At 35.7% G+C, this 13,911-nt stretch overlaps 1 protein-coding gene across 10 annotated transcripts in view; it reads right to left on the bottom strand.

Moving 5' to 3' along the window:
* Positions 1-13,911, bottom strand: part of ATXN1 (ataxin 1) — a 238,728-nt gene that overhangs the window by 221,323 nt on the left and 3,494 nt on the right. For 9 of the 10 annotated variants that reach the window (XM_088130940.1, XM_088130943.1, XM_088130946.1 and 6 more), the window contains exon 2: positions 7,620-7,747. The gene's annotated coding sequence lies outside the window, so the exon portion shown is untranslated. Of the gene's footprint in view, positions 1-7,619; positions 7,748-9,331; positions 9,364-13,911 lie in introns of those variants that run through there. The other variant, XM_088130942.1, reaches the window with a different exon arrangement.

Raw genomic sequence — 13,911 nt, 5'->3', positions numbered from 1 at the left:
CATCTCAAGGACTGTTTTCAATTCTGAGTGTCACATGATAAAAAGCACTCAGACCAACTAGAATAGGTTCAGAGGAGGATAAAAAAATATAATCAAGGGATTGGAAACCAACATTAACAATGAGGGGTTGTAGCTACTGGGTAAGTCGAACTGTTGAAAAGGCAAGGCTGAGGGCAACATGAGAGCATTATTCAAACACCTGAAAGAATGTCAGACCATGGAAGAAGGGCCAAAACTTGCTTTTTGTCATCTAATAGTATAGGACATAGCATAATGAATTTAAGTTACAGCCTTTCCTAGCCAATCTTCCTTACCAACCCAAAAACCATCTTCCCTATTTGGACATTTCTTTGTAAAGTATATGCCTTAAATGTGCCCTAGGGCCACCCCCTCTGAAGTAGCCAAAGCCCTGGTGTTCCCTGGATCCAAAAGGCTCTGTCAATATTTAGAATTCAGTGCAAAAATTAAGTTGTCCTTGGCAGCAAGATAATACAGAAAGGAAAATACTTGATCCAGCAAACATTCCTCCCAACATGGAAACTGCTCCCAATGTTGATTCATCCATCTGAAAACCTCTAGGGTCTCACATATTAGGCTGGAAACTGACCTGCTAGATCAAATAAAAGCACAAGACCTCACATTCCCAATTCCACTATGAGATGGGAGGAAATGAGTTCCAAAATGAGTAGTTGCCTGCAATTACTACCTCTTTTAAGTTCACATTTCAATATCTACATACATATTCATCATGCTATTTCCTTTCAGGATAAGCAACATTATGTAAAGGTCAGAAAAAAAGAGATAGTAAGCAAAAGAAAATAAAAGCAGGAAATAAGAAAGAAAATCTAACACCGACATCATTTGCTGTATCTTGCCATACTATTTTCTTCTTGCAAATCATCCTTACTTCTATCACATTCATCCATATACCAATTCATACATTGTCTTTTATTCTTTAAACTGCTCACCTTTTTTTAGAATCTGATTGAATACAACTAACCATGGTTTTCTTGATGTTCTTCTCCTTTTGACCGATTCACTCTTCATTCCTATATTTGTTTGCAATTCAGTCATCATTCATACATTCTACCTCAACATATTTCTTTCGTACTGATCACTTATTTTCATATTCTGTCTGCATTCATTACCCATTCATCCTTGTGTTGCGTATTTTACTACACGCCAGTGCATTCAACTTTTAAGTTTCTCCTGACATTTTCAATTCTCACTTCTACATAAACACTTTCTACCACACAGCCATTTTCGCTTTTAACAAGAATTCGCTCCTCACAACAGTCCACATACTATCTACCAGTATTTGCATGCCTTAAAATGTCTTCATCCCATTTTTTGCATCCTGAGTAAACTTCACACACTTCAGTGGCACTCTCTAATTTTCTTCACTCTCTTCCAAGTAACTCCCATACCCTCCTCTTTTGTATTTCCACTCCTTCTGCAGGAGAGAAATTTATGTTCTAATACTTTTACACAGAGGACTCATCCTTTCTCTTCCTGCAGTTCTTCTATTTTCATTATCATTTCTTTCACTTATTTCCTTTCCTTCAATGTCTATTTTTTCCCCAATATCTACTTTCGTCATTACCAAATAATGTGCACATCATCAGGTCCTCACATTAACCTTATAGCTTTCACTAATTCTCTTACTTTTTCATAAGAAACCATCAGATCAGTCATGCTTTTACATTCATCCCTTTGCCATGTGTATACATGAATAGTCTATGTTTAAGCTATTTATTCAAAAATATAAACTTTTTTCTACGGAAATACTCACTAAACAATTACCATTTTCATTCATTCTAGGACGTCTGAATGGCCCAATCACATTTTCATCTCACATCACCAAACAGAATCTTTCCCCTCAGTTGCATTAATTAAGAATGTTATACAATTTTCCTGGTCATAGGTCAAGGACTACCTGTATTTTAGGTCAAGAATAAAGGCAAGACAAGCTATACTAATTAGGAAAAGTACCACATGAAGTTTCCTGATCTACAGAAGAATACCAGGCCCTAAGACTTACTAGAATACATTTGTACTATTTTGGTTTCCTGAGTGTGCTGAGAATAAAAAGATTTAAAAACTCAGAGAGCTGCAAAACAACAGTTAAAGGTTTCTATATTCACAACACAGCCTACAACAATACTTAAGGATATATAGGGATATATTTAAAGTATATATAAAATCAGCTTTGATTAAAGAGATAGATGACTTATTAACAGCCATTGTTCAGTTGTCTTCCATCAGCACTGGATTTTTATGGCAAGACAGGCAGCGTTAAAAAAAAAAAACCTATAATACCCTTAGATCCTCATAGATGCTTCTGAAGCTCATATTAAATGTAGTCTGTTTAACAATTCTATCACTATTAAGTAACTCATTAGAAAATAAAGAAGGAATTATCAAATGGGAATTGTGAAGTAATTATGTCTCTGAAACAGATGACATACAATTGCTAAAAGGATGGGGTCTTTCTTAGTTATATGTCAGAAATTAAGAGGCTTCTAATCTGGAAGTACAGTACTACATCTCATTTTAACCACTAGTGGCATGTTGATAATAAACCTGCTATTTAGATTGTAAAATAATCCAGACTGTTACAAAAAGATTTTCCTAAAGTCACCCCACAAAAAGAAGAAACAGTTACATGCAAGTATTTCCAGTACTGATAACTTCCCATTTAAATCCAGGTACATATTTCTATAATTTCCATCATGTATTCATCAGAATGCAAAAACACCATTTCTACAATCAAGGCACAGTATGTTTACATAAGTGTGTGCATTGATGTAAAAAAATCAAGACACTATTTAATTATGTGACCCTACAAGTACTAGGAACAGCAAGGTGCCACACGTTTGCTTTTATTTATTTAGAAGACTCATATAGCCATCTCTCTTATGCACCATAATCCTGGGTGTCTTACAAACAGTAAAAACACTTAAAACATAAAAAACCTTAATATAATTATGAATCTACTTTATTAGCCTTATATGAACATGTACTCATGGAAATTCAGGAACTGGAATCCTAGGGAAATAAGATTTCAGTGTGGAAGACAGACAGAATTAATTATTTTCAGTGTCCTTACATTGTTCAGCAATGTAAACACAACTGGAATTATGAAAACAATTAGGCCATTCTAACTCAAAGAGGATATTGTTGAACTGGAAACAGCTACAGAAAAGAAGTGAAAAAGATGCATAAAGAACAGGTGGTTTTCCTTTCCCTAATATAAGATATCACTAGAATTGTATTTCATACAGTGCACATACTATGCCATAACTTGGAATTCTAAGAATCTGAAAAATCACTGAAAAATTATTTTTACTAGAGAACTCTTTACTAGATTAACTACAGCATGGTACAGAACTGAGAAAGTAGTACTGAAAAATATCTGTTTAGAGTTGGAACAGAACAAAAAGCAGGTTCTGATATGACCAATTTAATGAAAATTAAGCACTTTAAATTTTGTCATTGGGTGAAATTGAAGCCACCCAGTACTTCAACTGAATGAGACCTATATTTATAATTATCTGACTAAAATCTTTAATTCTTTATTGAAATAAAGATACAGATAGTCCTCAGTTAACGACTGCCCTGTTTAGCAACCATTTGAAGTTATGATGGTGCTGAAAAACTAACTTTACAACCAGTCCTTGAACTTACGACTATCGCAGCATCCCCACGATCACCCAATCACGATTGAAGTGCTTCGCAACTAGCATGTGTCTATGATCATCGCAGCATCCCGCAGTCATGCGATTATCACTTGCGAGCTTCACAGCCAGGTTCCAACAAAGTCAATAAAGAAGCCACCAGTAAAATTGCAAGTCACAGTCAGGTGTCCCACTTAATGATTGCAGGTGATTTGCTTAATTACTGCGGCACCTTGACATTTTAAGTCCAGCACTGTCAGGTGATGTTTCACTTAACAACTGTGTCACTTAGCAACAGAATTGCCAGTCCCAATTGTGGTCATTAAGTGAGGACTACCTATACAGCAAAGGCAACCATTGTCCACTATTTTCTAATTTCTTCAATTGTTTTCTATATCCAAGTATACATATTTTTGTTTATATAAAATGTATGTACATAACCTCGCAAAGCATTTAAAAGAGGGGTTTTACAAATATGGGAGGACATGAGAAGCACCTCTTTTCAGGTCATTAAAGCAGCCATATTGTTTGCAAGGCTTATGGAGAAACTTTGGAAGCTGCTCTCAGCTTTCTCCAATGAAGAAAGTAAAGGCACTGAGCACGTCAGTGCATGTGGAAAGAGCAGGGTCCACCTTCAAAAGCAGCCATGTCAGCCTTGCAAGTGATTCAGCTACTTTAACAGTTCAAAAATATGTGCTTTGTATGCACTCCTGCACATTTTGTAAAATATCTCTTTTAAGTATTTGGCTCAGACCTAGCAACAGGCTGAATCTTGACCACACAGCAGGTGACACTACTGTGGGCCTACTTCTGCAAAAATTGTGCCACAAAAGGGAATTGGGTAAAAATGTATATTATTCTTACTTTTTTATTAAGAGATTAATATTTCACTTCCAAGATGCCCAGTGTAGCACATATGTACCTTTTATTTATTAAATTTATACCTGTATTTCTCTTGATAAGACACTCCATCCCATCTACCAATATCCTCATGGCAATTCTGTGAGGACTGAGAGAGTAACTTGCTCAGAATTGAACACTGCTCACTGTGTTGGAGAACAGTTCTAGTCCTATTTTTCATCTATATATTATGTTCACAAGAGAGCACTGATCATATTTTAACGAAGAGCTGAAGAGGTATGTTGCCTTTCTTAAGCTTCTAGACATGAAAGAGGCTTGAAAATCTCCATTTTCATTTGTATATTTTACTCTCCAGCATTAGGGGGAAAACAGAATACAAACATGAAATGTATCTTAAGGACTTTGAATACAGTGAAGATACTTGTGAAAATTACATTACCAGTGAGCCAGTTTCAATAATCTACAGCATCAACCAATATTAACAGATGATCAACACTAGGTAGACAACATTTTTAAAAGAATTAAATTCGCCTTAACTGCAACTGAATACAATGAAAACAAACTAAAACTAATTTCCTGTTGAATAATGTTCTCTCACTCAAACAGCAGGGGGCACTAATACCTTCCCCACAATTGAAATTTTTTTTAAAAAAAAAATTATTATACAAACATTAATACTAATTTTACATATTTTTACAAAAATAAGAATGAAAAATCACTGTGATATGCATACAAGCAACAATCCAAAAGAAGCAGAGCAAATAACAAAGCTCTGTAAGTATTCACATATATTAGTATGCCAAATGCTGTCAGTATTGATCATAATTACTCTGCAAACATGTCCATCATTCCACTCCAGCAAGGACAACTACATGCAATGCTTACTATAGAAGCACATTCAAGTGGCTTGTTTGTTAAACTGATGAATTATGCTTTTATCGTATTGAACAAGGATGACAATTGCATCAAGGTAACAACTGTACACTATCCAGAACTGGAGAAGTCTGTACTGCACTCTGTTGTCATGTACATTTAAAACTAAGTAGAAACCTATATGATAGCTTATGTTAAACACAATTCCAGTTACCCCAACCTCTTTTAAATTTTTCTTTCATCATTGATGGATTTGAACTGTATTATAACAGCATCCCTATCAGCCACACATTCCTTTAATCAGAACATAAAAACAGAAGCAGTGCCCTGCTGGATCGGACCCCTGGCCCATCTAGTCCAGCAGTTTGTTCTCACAGTGGCCAACCAACAGCACAAGGAAGCCCACTAGTGTCCTAGCAGATGGCCTTCAGAGACAGCGACACTGCCATTAAAACTAATTGATACGGATCCCTGTGACTTCCAGGAATTAGTCCAACTGTTTTCTGAAGCAGTTCCAACACTTTTTTGATGCCAATGTTTGAAATGAAGATTTAAGATGCAGGAAACAAACAATAAATGAAAAACTATAGTGCATTTCTAATGATACAGTGTGGGCTTGCACAAATCATTCAGCGTTGATTATGAAGGACAATTTCATCAATTAAATATCAGCACTTTAAGAATTTTCCCACTAAACATTGCTCTGATAATTCTATAAATAAGTTCTGTACCAAATATCAGCATTCTACCTAATGGTGAAATCCGAACTGGCCCTGAGGAAGAGCATAAAAACACACTAACAAATCTGTATACAGATCCTAAAAGAGCATATAGGATCCATTCTGAGTTGGAATAAATGATTAGATTAAGCAGGCCACAAGAAGAGTGGCTGCAGCATAAAAATCAAGAGCTCTCTATTTACCTCTCACATTGCAATGGTGGCTAGTAACTGAAATATACATAATGCAGTACAGCTGCTGGCACCAAATAAATATTAGTGCTATTATAATATAATTTGCCAATCTGTTCTATCACTCTATAATTTTCTTTCCAGCAACAAAGCATATAATGGTACAAGTATGAAACTGCTTTATCTAGCATTCATCATTCAATATCATGATTTAACCATGCTACTTCCATTTCAGATAGGCACGGCAGAGTGTAAATTGCACATCTTTCCATCTTAACAGTTCTTGCATTTATTCTTCTTTAAAATGCAATACCATACCTCCCACCCACAATAAAATGTATATTAGGCACTGTGTAATTTAAAAGCTCTTCTATGGATATATTGATAAGTGGAATGCTGTTTTTTTTTTCTGGACGTAAACAGAAAATGGCAGGAAATTACTTTGTCAACTTTCAGCACACATAACAGAGAGGAGCCTAGGGACCCCCAAAGGGTTCTTGGAATAACAGGAATTCAGTGTTCCTCAGGGATTAATCCAGAAAAACAATACAATGCAGAGAACATGGTGATCTGTAGATTGAGGAAAGTGGTAAAGTATAAAAGAGAGGATGCATAGGAATAGGTCTTTAAAACAGTGGAGGTGATTAGAAGAGGACACCTTTCCAGTCAGACCCTGACAATATTGTCACAATGATAATATCTGTAACTTCTACACAAATGTGTACTTTCATGGGACTCAGATATGTTTTGTTTTGAAATATCATGCATACTTAGTATTTTACTAAGTTGAAACTTTGATAGAGTGCCCTTGTTTTATAGGTAGAAAGAAAATGGTAGGATAACTTGTTAAAAAAAAACACTTTACTCTGCCCACTCCCAAAGTTCCTTACCCAAAGAAGATGATCATATACTTCTTGGGGGCACTATTGCCCTCACCTGCTCTAGAAGTCAAGAAAGTAACAACTAAAATGCAGATCTAGTATATTAATGCATTTGGGAAGACATCTTACTTTAAACCCAGAACATAACCATCACGACATTCATGGAAAGGATCAATAGGGACAATCAAATATTAGAAGTGGAACTAGCCCTGAAAAGAATCTGGAAGCAGAAATAATAAACATTTGAGATGGTGCAGTTTGTGTGAGACTTCCAGGGCTGAGGAGTAAAAATTATTTTGAACTCAAGAGCATATTACACTTTGTCAGTAATATAAAGTTATAAACTATATCCAGAACCAGATCAAAGTAAACTCTTCTGTAAGATATTTTATCAAAAAGTAGGTACTATATTCTCACCTTATTTAGGGAAAAAGAGCACCTTTTAAGGAAAGGTAAAATTTGTTGCTGCAGTTGTCTTGGAGAGGTGAAGAAAAAATTCAGTGCTTAGATTGTCTCTTTAGCTTGATGTGTCTGTGATTGAAAATCTGAAGAGAAGCAAAACATACACAAAAAACTGTTATAATTTACCACCCATTTACAAAATAGCAAGAATATGAAATGTGTTTTGAATAAAGCAGAATAATAGATGAAATGGGCTATATCACACATAGGTTTATGCTACTATAATATCTATTAGGCTGCAATCCAATACGCATTATCTGGAAATAAGTCCCACTGAGCTCAATGAAGATTACTTTTGAATATGCTAGATTACATTGCTAAAATGACTCAATAGATTACATTGCTAAAATGACTCAAAGACCTCTACAGCATCTGCAATCGACTAATTGGGTAGTACTGGTCAAAATTCAATTTCAGAAAGGAATCCTAAAAAGGTTTTGAGAAGATAGGCTGTGTCTCTCAAACAAATGTGGATTTATAACAGATGCATTGGTACAGTACAGCAAATATCTAAAAGATTGCTTTTACTGTTTCAGAAAATAATTTAAAATCTGTGACCTTTAAACTTAAGCACAACTCTAGTTTTTTTGTCTTTACCTTTACATCAAACTGTCTTATTTGATGGAAAGACAGGAAAGACAGGGGCTTTTTGGTATATTAGCTTAATTTTAATGAAATTAACATATGGTACGTTCTCTTTCTCTCTCCCCCTCTTGAAAGCCAAAACATGGTGCAGCAAAATTTAAAGAACCTCATCATGTCAAAAGATAACAATAGCAGAGCTGCATCTTCCTGTTGTGAAGGATACAAATCAGCTGTATATCTTGGCAATTATTGTAACAAAAAAATGAGGAAGCAGAATATAGCATTCATAATTTTTAGGATTTAGTCAAGACTCAACTATAGCTATTTGAAAGACACACCACAGAACAGCAGCTTAACCATGGAATACCATCAGATAAACCATATTGCAAAGCCAGGGATAGACAACCAACTGCCCTCCTTGATATCTTCAATTTCAACTCCTACCAGCCCTAGTGAGCACAGCCAAGGGATTGGGAATGCAGGATTTCAAAACATCTGGAATGCACCAAATAGCCTGCCCTGTGTTAAACCTTAATGTTGTTCTGACTTAATGTGATATGAAATTCTATTCATTGTGGCCTGTAAGCCATCATTTCTTTCCTGGAATAGATCATACATTTCATTAACCCCAAAACAAAACAAAAAAACCCTGAACCAGGCCAATGTAAATGAATTGCTCTAGTATGACACAACAGAAGCCAATATTGCCAGATGACACATAAGAATGCTATTGCAAGCCTGTGCAATAACAGAGAAAATTCACCTAAATATGCTCTTCAAATAATGCTGGCCATCACACAATTAGCTATACTGACACATTTAATTCTCCTTAGCACTTGGACAAGATTATGAAAACCAGCCCATGATGATGTTACAGGGACAATAGATGCTACATGTATGGATCAAATGTCTTCCTTTACAAACAAAGGATCTACAAGAGAAGCTTTCTCATTAACATGAAGTATCAAAATAAATACCAACAATCTGAAACTATTATAGCATATTTAAAAGCATAACCCACTTTATAGGAAGATCCAATAGCATAAATAACATAATATTGCAAGAAATTTAAATGTGCTTACTTTTCTATCAGAATGCACCATTCCCAGAATTTCAGCAGAAACTTTCTAGTTCTACAATAATATAACAGGAAAGTGATTTAGTAAGAGAAGTTTTAGGATCAACTGAAGTACGTTATCATCTCTTTCCTCATATTTAGGGTTGCCATGTTATTCCTAACATACTGGAGCCAATAATTAAAGTACAAACTCTTACAAGTGCATTACACTCTTCCTTTCTTTTGGTCAGACTGTTTTATAACATATAGTTTCACGTTTCTTGAAAACATAGGCTGAAAAGGAAGACATTCCTCCTTGAAATTGTATGTGTTCGTGCATACACACATACCTCTCCATACTTTTTTACCTCAACTTTAATGTGTCCTTTAAAGTGTCAAGCTAAATTCCTGGTGACTTTATGGAGATGTCCATGTTATTTTCTTGCAACAATACAGAAGTGGTTTGCCACTTTCTTCCAGGATGTTTTCTCAACGTCCTAGTCTAGTATACAGTATATCCTGGTGGTCTCCCATCCAAGTACTAATCAAGCCTGACTCTGCTTAGCTTCTGAACCAAGAAAAGATTGACCATGTACTGCTGCCTGATACTCTTTTTTCATTTTAATTCAAATTAAAATTGAAGATGTAATCAAATGGGGCACAATCTATTAGAAAGATTTCCTCTACATATCCTATTTAAATAAGGCTTGTACAAGAGACCTTCCTTGGTGTATTACAGTGCATTCGGAAAGTATTCAGACCCCCTTCACTTTTTTCAATTTTGTTATGTTGCAGCCTGATACTACAATCATTCAAATTCATTTTTTTTCTCATTAATCTACACTCAGTACCCCATAATGACAAAGTGAAAACAGAATTTTAGAAATGTCTATAAATTTATTAAAAAGGAAAAACTGAAATATCACATTAGCATAAGTATTCAGACCCTTTACTCAGTACTTTGGTGAAGCACCTTTGGCAGCAATTACAGCCCCGAGTCTTTTTCGGTATGATGCGACAAGCTTTGCACACCCGGATTGGGGGATTTTCTGCTATTCTTCTTTGAAAATCCTCTCAAGCTCAGTCAGGTTGGATGGGGACCGTCGGTGGACAGCCATTTTCAGGTCTCTCCAGAGATGTTCAGTAGGGTTCAAGTCAGGGCTCTGGCTGGGCCACTCTAGGACATTCACAGAGTTGTCCCTAAGCCATTCCTGTGTTGTCTTGACTATGTGCTTAGGATCGTTGTCATGTTGGAAGCTGAACCTTCAGCCCAGTGTGAGGTCCTGAGCGCTGTGGAACAGGTTTTCATTGAGGATATCTTTGTCCTTTGCTCCATTCAGCTTTCCCTCAACCCTGACCAGTCTCCCAGTCCCTGCTACTGAAAAACACACCCACAGCATGATGCTGCCACCATCATGCTTCACTGTTGGGATGGTATTGGGCAGGTGATGAGCACTGCCTGGTTTCCTCCAGACATAACGTTTAGAATTGAGGCCAAACAATTCAATCGTGGTTTCATCAGACCAGAGAATCTTGTTCCTCACAGTCCTTCAGGTGCTTTTTTGCAAACTCCAAGCAGATTTTCAAGTGTTTTGCACTGAGGAGAGGCTTCTGTCTAGCCACTCTGCCAGAAAGCCCAGATTGGTGGAGGGCTGCAGTGATGGTTGTCCTTCTGGAACTTTGTCCCATCTCCTCACAGGATCTCTGGAGCTCAGTCAGAGTGACCATCAGGTTCTTGGTCACCTCTCTTCCTAAGGCTCTTCTCCCCTGATTGCTCAATTTGGCTGGGCCACCAGCTCTTGGAAGAGTCCTGGTTGTGCCAAACTTCTTCCATTTGAGAATTATGGAGGCTGCTGTGCTCTTGGGAGCCTTCAGTGCAGCAGAAATTTTTTTGTAGCCTTCCCCAGATCTGTACCTTGCAATAATCCCATCTCTCAGCTCTGCAGACAGTTCCTTTGACCTCATGGCTTTTGCTCTGATATAGTAAGCACTGTCAGCTGTGAGGCCTTCCATAGAGAGGTGTGTGCCTTTCCAAATCATGTCTAATCGATTTAATTTACCACAGGTGGACTCCAATCAAGGGGTAGAAACAGCTCAGCAAGGATCAAAGAGAAATGGGAGGCACCTGAGCTAAATTTCAAGTGTTGTTGCAAAGGGTCTGAATACTTATGCCAATGTGATATTTCAGTTTTTCCTTTAATAAATTTATAGACATTTCTAAAATTCTGTTTTCACTTTGACATTATGGAGTGCTGAGTATAGATTAATGAGAAAAAAAATGAATTTGAACGATTGTAGTATCAGGCTACAACATAACAAAATTGAAAAAAGTGAAGGGGGTCTGAATACTTTCCGAATGCACTGTATATCCATAATTATTGATCTCCTTTTCTAAAATTTCACCAAAAAGATCCACTGATTGAACCACAATCTCCTAAAAATCGTGGAATTGTTTAAATAATTGTTTAAATTCCAGTATACAATGCTACCTGCAGAACTCTGTAGTTTAGCCTACAAGTTTTTTTAATTCATTTCTTCTCTTAACCATACTAGCACAATCCTATACAAGTTATAAAGGAGTTCAATTCCCTGAATTTACTCTTAGGTAACTGGATAGAGAATTGTAGTCTAAATCTATTATTTGTACTAAGTACATGAATTGCACCTAAACAGTTAATTATTCACCAGATCAGTGGGTCAGCAAAGCACTCAAAGATTCTCTCAACAAAGAAACTGCTTCTTAACAAATTATGCCTGAAACCAGTAAACATTTCAAACAACATTCACTATTGTGGTAGCAAAGGGGGGCAAAGTGAGGCCTACTTTTGTCCTCACAGACACCAGTATATGTAAAGCACTGCCTCCAGCTGTCAGAGAGCAAAGAACTAGATCATATGTTTTATTACACAATAGGTGATACTACAGTAAATGGTACAATAAAGATTATTTGACATGATTTTTTTAAAAATATAAGCAAGAAAGTCCATTAATAACATATAACTTAAAGTAAAAACCCTTTCACTAAGTTTTGAAGTCCAAGGTGAAAGTACACCATCATTCTTCAGACATCTCAATCGCAGGTCTAAAGCATTCCTGCATACTCATAAAGCTTTATAAACAAATTGATCATATCATAGTAGCAAGCCCATGACAAAGAGACATTCTATAAAATTCTATGTTCCTCTTTCTATTCCCTGTCACATTTGTTTGCTTTCTGTTTTCCGACTGCTGACTTGGACACATTGGTTCAAAACAGAAATCTGAACAGAATGTGATGGAGACTGGAAACTAGTAACAGCCTTCCTTAATAGGACTGCTAGTGTGAGAAACTGCTCTGAAAGACCATCATGAGAAGTGAAGCTGAGATTCGGCAGACAGAGAGAAATATGCCAGTCCAGTAATTTTAAAAGAGAGATGAAGAACATGCTTGTAATCAACAATACTAAAAGAAGTATCCAACATTATAAACATTTCCAGTCTCAAAAGTGTTAATGGGATGAAGCTGCGGAATACTAATAAAGTGATAACTCAGTTCTGGAGCATAGCAAAATACAACTTTTTTTTAATCACGGTGGGACATAGAAGTATACAAATATGAACCTTTGGCATTATCCATGTGTTTTTACTTTGCATTAAAAATGTATTAACTATAATAAAAAGTGTTTGTTCTTCCTTAAATTTAATATTGTGCTTAAAACAGTGATACTAAATAAAAATAAAGTTATTGAAGAATTATCTAAATCATTAAAGAGACAGTTAAAGTATTTATATTACGCTCACTATGGCCTTTAAAGAAATACATTATTATTACATTCCAGTTAGTTTTATTTTCTCTAAAACCTTTCCTAATCTGATAATAGCTGATTAAAAAACAAGTAAAATCAATTTTTATTCTAAAATTTATTGTTATTTTAATGTTACTTGCATTAGTTGTAGTTTAGATTTAAAATAACTGCTACAAATTCATAAACTAAGACATCAGGGTTTTTTTGTTTTTACTTTTGCAAGACACTGGAAGTATCATGTATGATTCCTGCCTTCAAATGGTTAAACAACCAACTCAAATTACTTTACTGAAATAGATTTTTTTCAGTATAAACTCTGCAGAAGTTTTAAAAAGCAACAGACATTTGTTGGTCTACTAATAATACATGTCCTTGGCATTTGCATACAACACAACTTTCTATTTACACAAAATGTCTTTATGGGGAAATCTAGTGATACTATTCAGGATCCAAGACGAGAACATTATCAAGAATTACTTACAAACCTATATGCTCCTGACAAACATGGTGTAAATTTTAGAAACTGGGATGTAAAAGTCATTCATCAATCAACAGCATGGTTAGAAAATGCATTCCAGGAAGCAGCAAGCTATTATCTTTGCAACATTTTTTAAGGGTTGAAGCTTTTAAATTCCTACAGTAGTTTGATGTTCTGAACATACAAGGCACATTTGAACAGTAAAGATGATACAGACACACATAAACAAGCTATATCACAGTAGTATAAAGAACAGGAATTTACTGGGGCCACTCTTGTGAGAATATAAAGGGACTGAAATTTGAATTCCATTTCAAAATTCTAAAAAGCTTATTTCATTGT

The sequence above is a fragment of the Python bivittatus genome, unplaced genomic scaffold (genome assembly GCF_059951505.1).
Source record: "Python bivittatus isolate LINGU-HERP-01145 unplaced genomic scaffold, Pbiv_v1 ctg000840_np1212, whole genome shotgun sequence".
NCBI classification, from domain to species: Eukaryota; Metazoa; Chordata; class Lepidosauria; order Squamata; family Pythonidae; genus Python; species Python bivittatus.
Note: the sequence above shows the minus strand (reverse complement) of the source record. Positions and strands in the feature narration are given on the sequence as shown.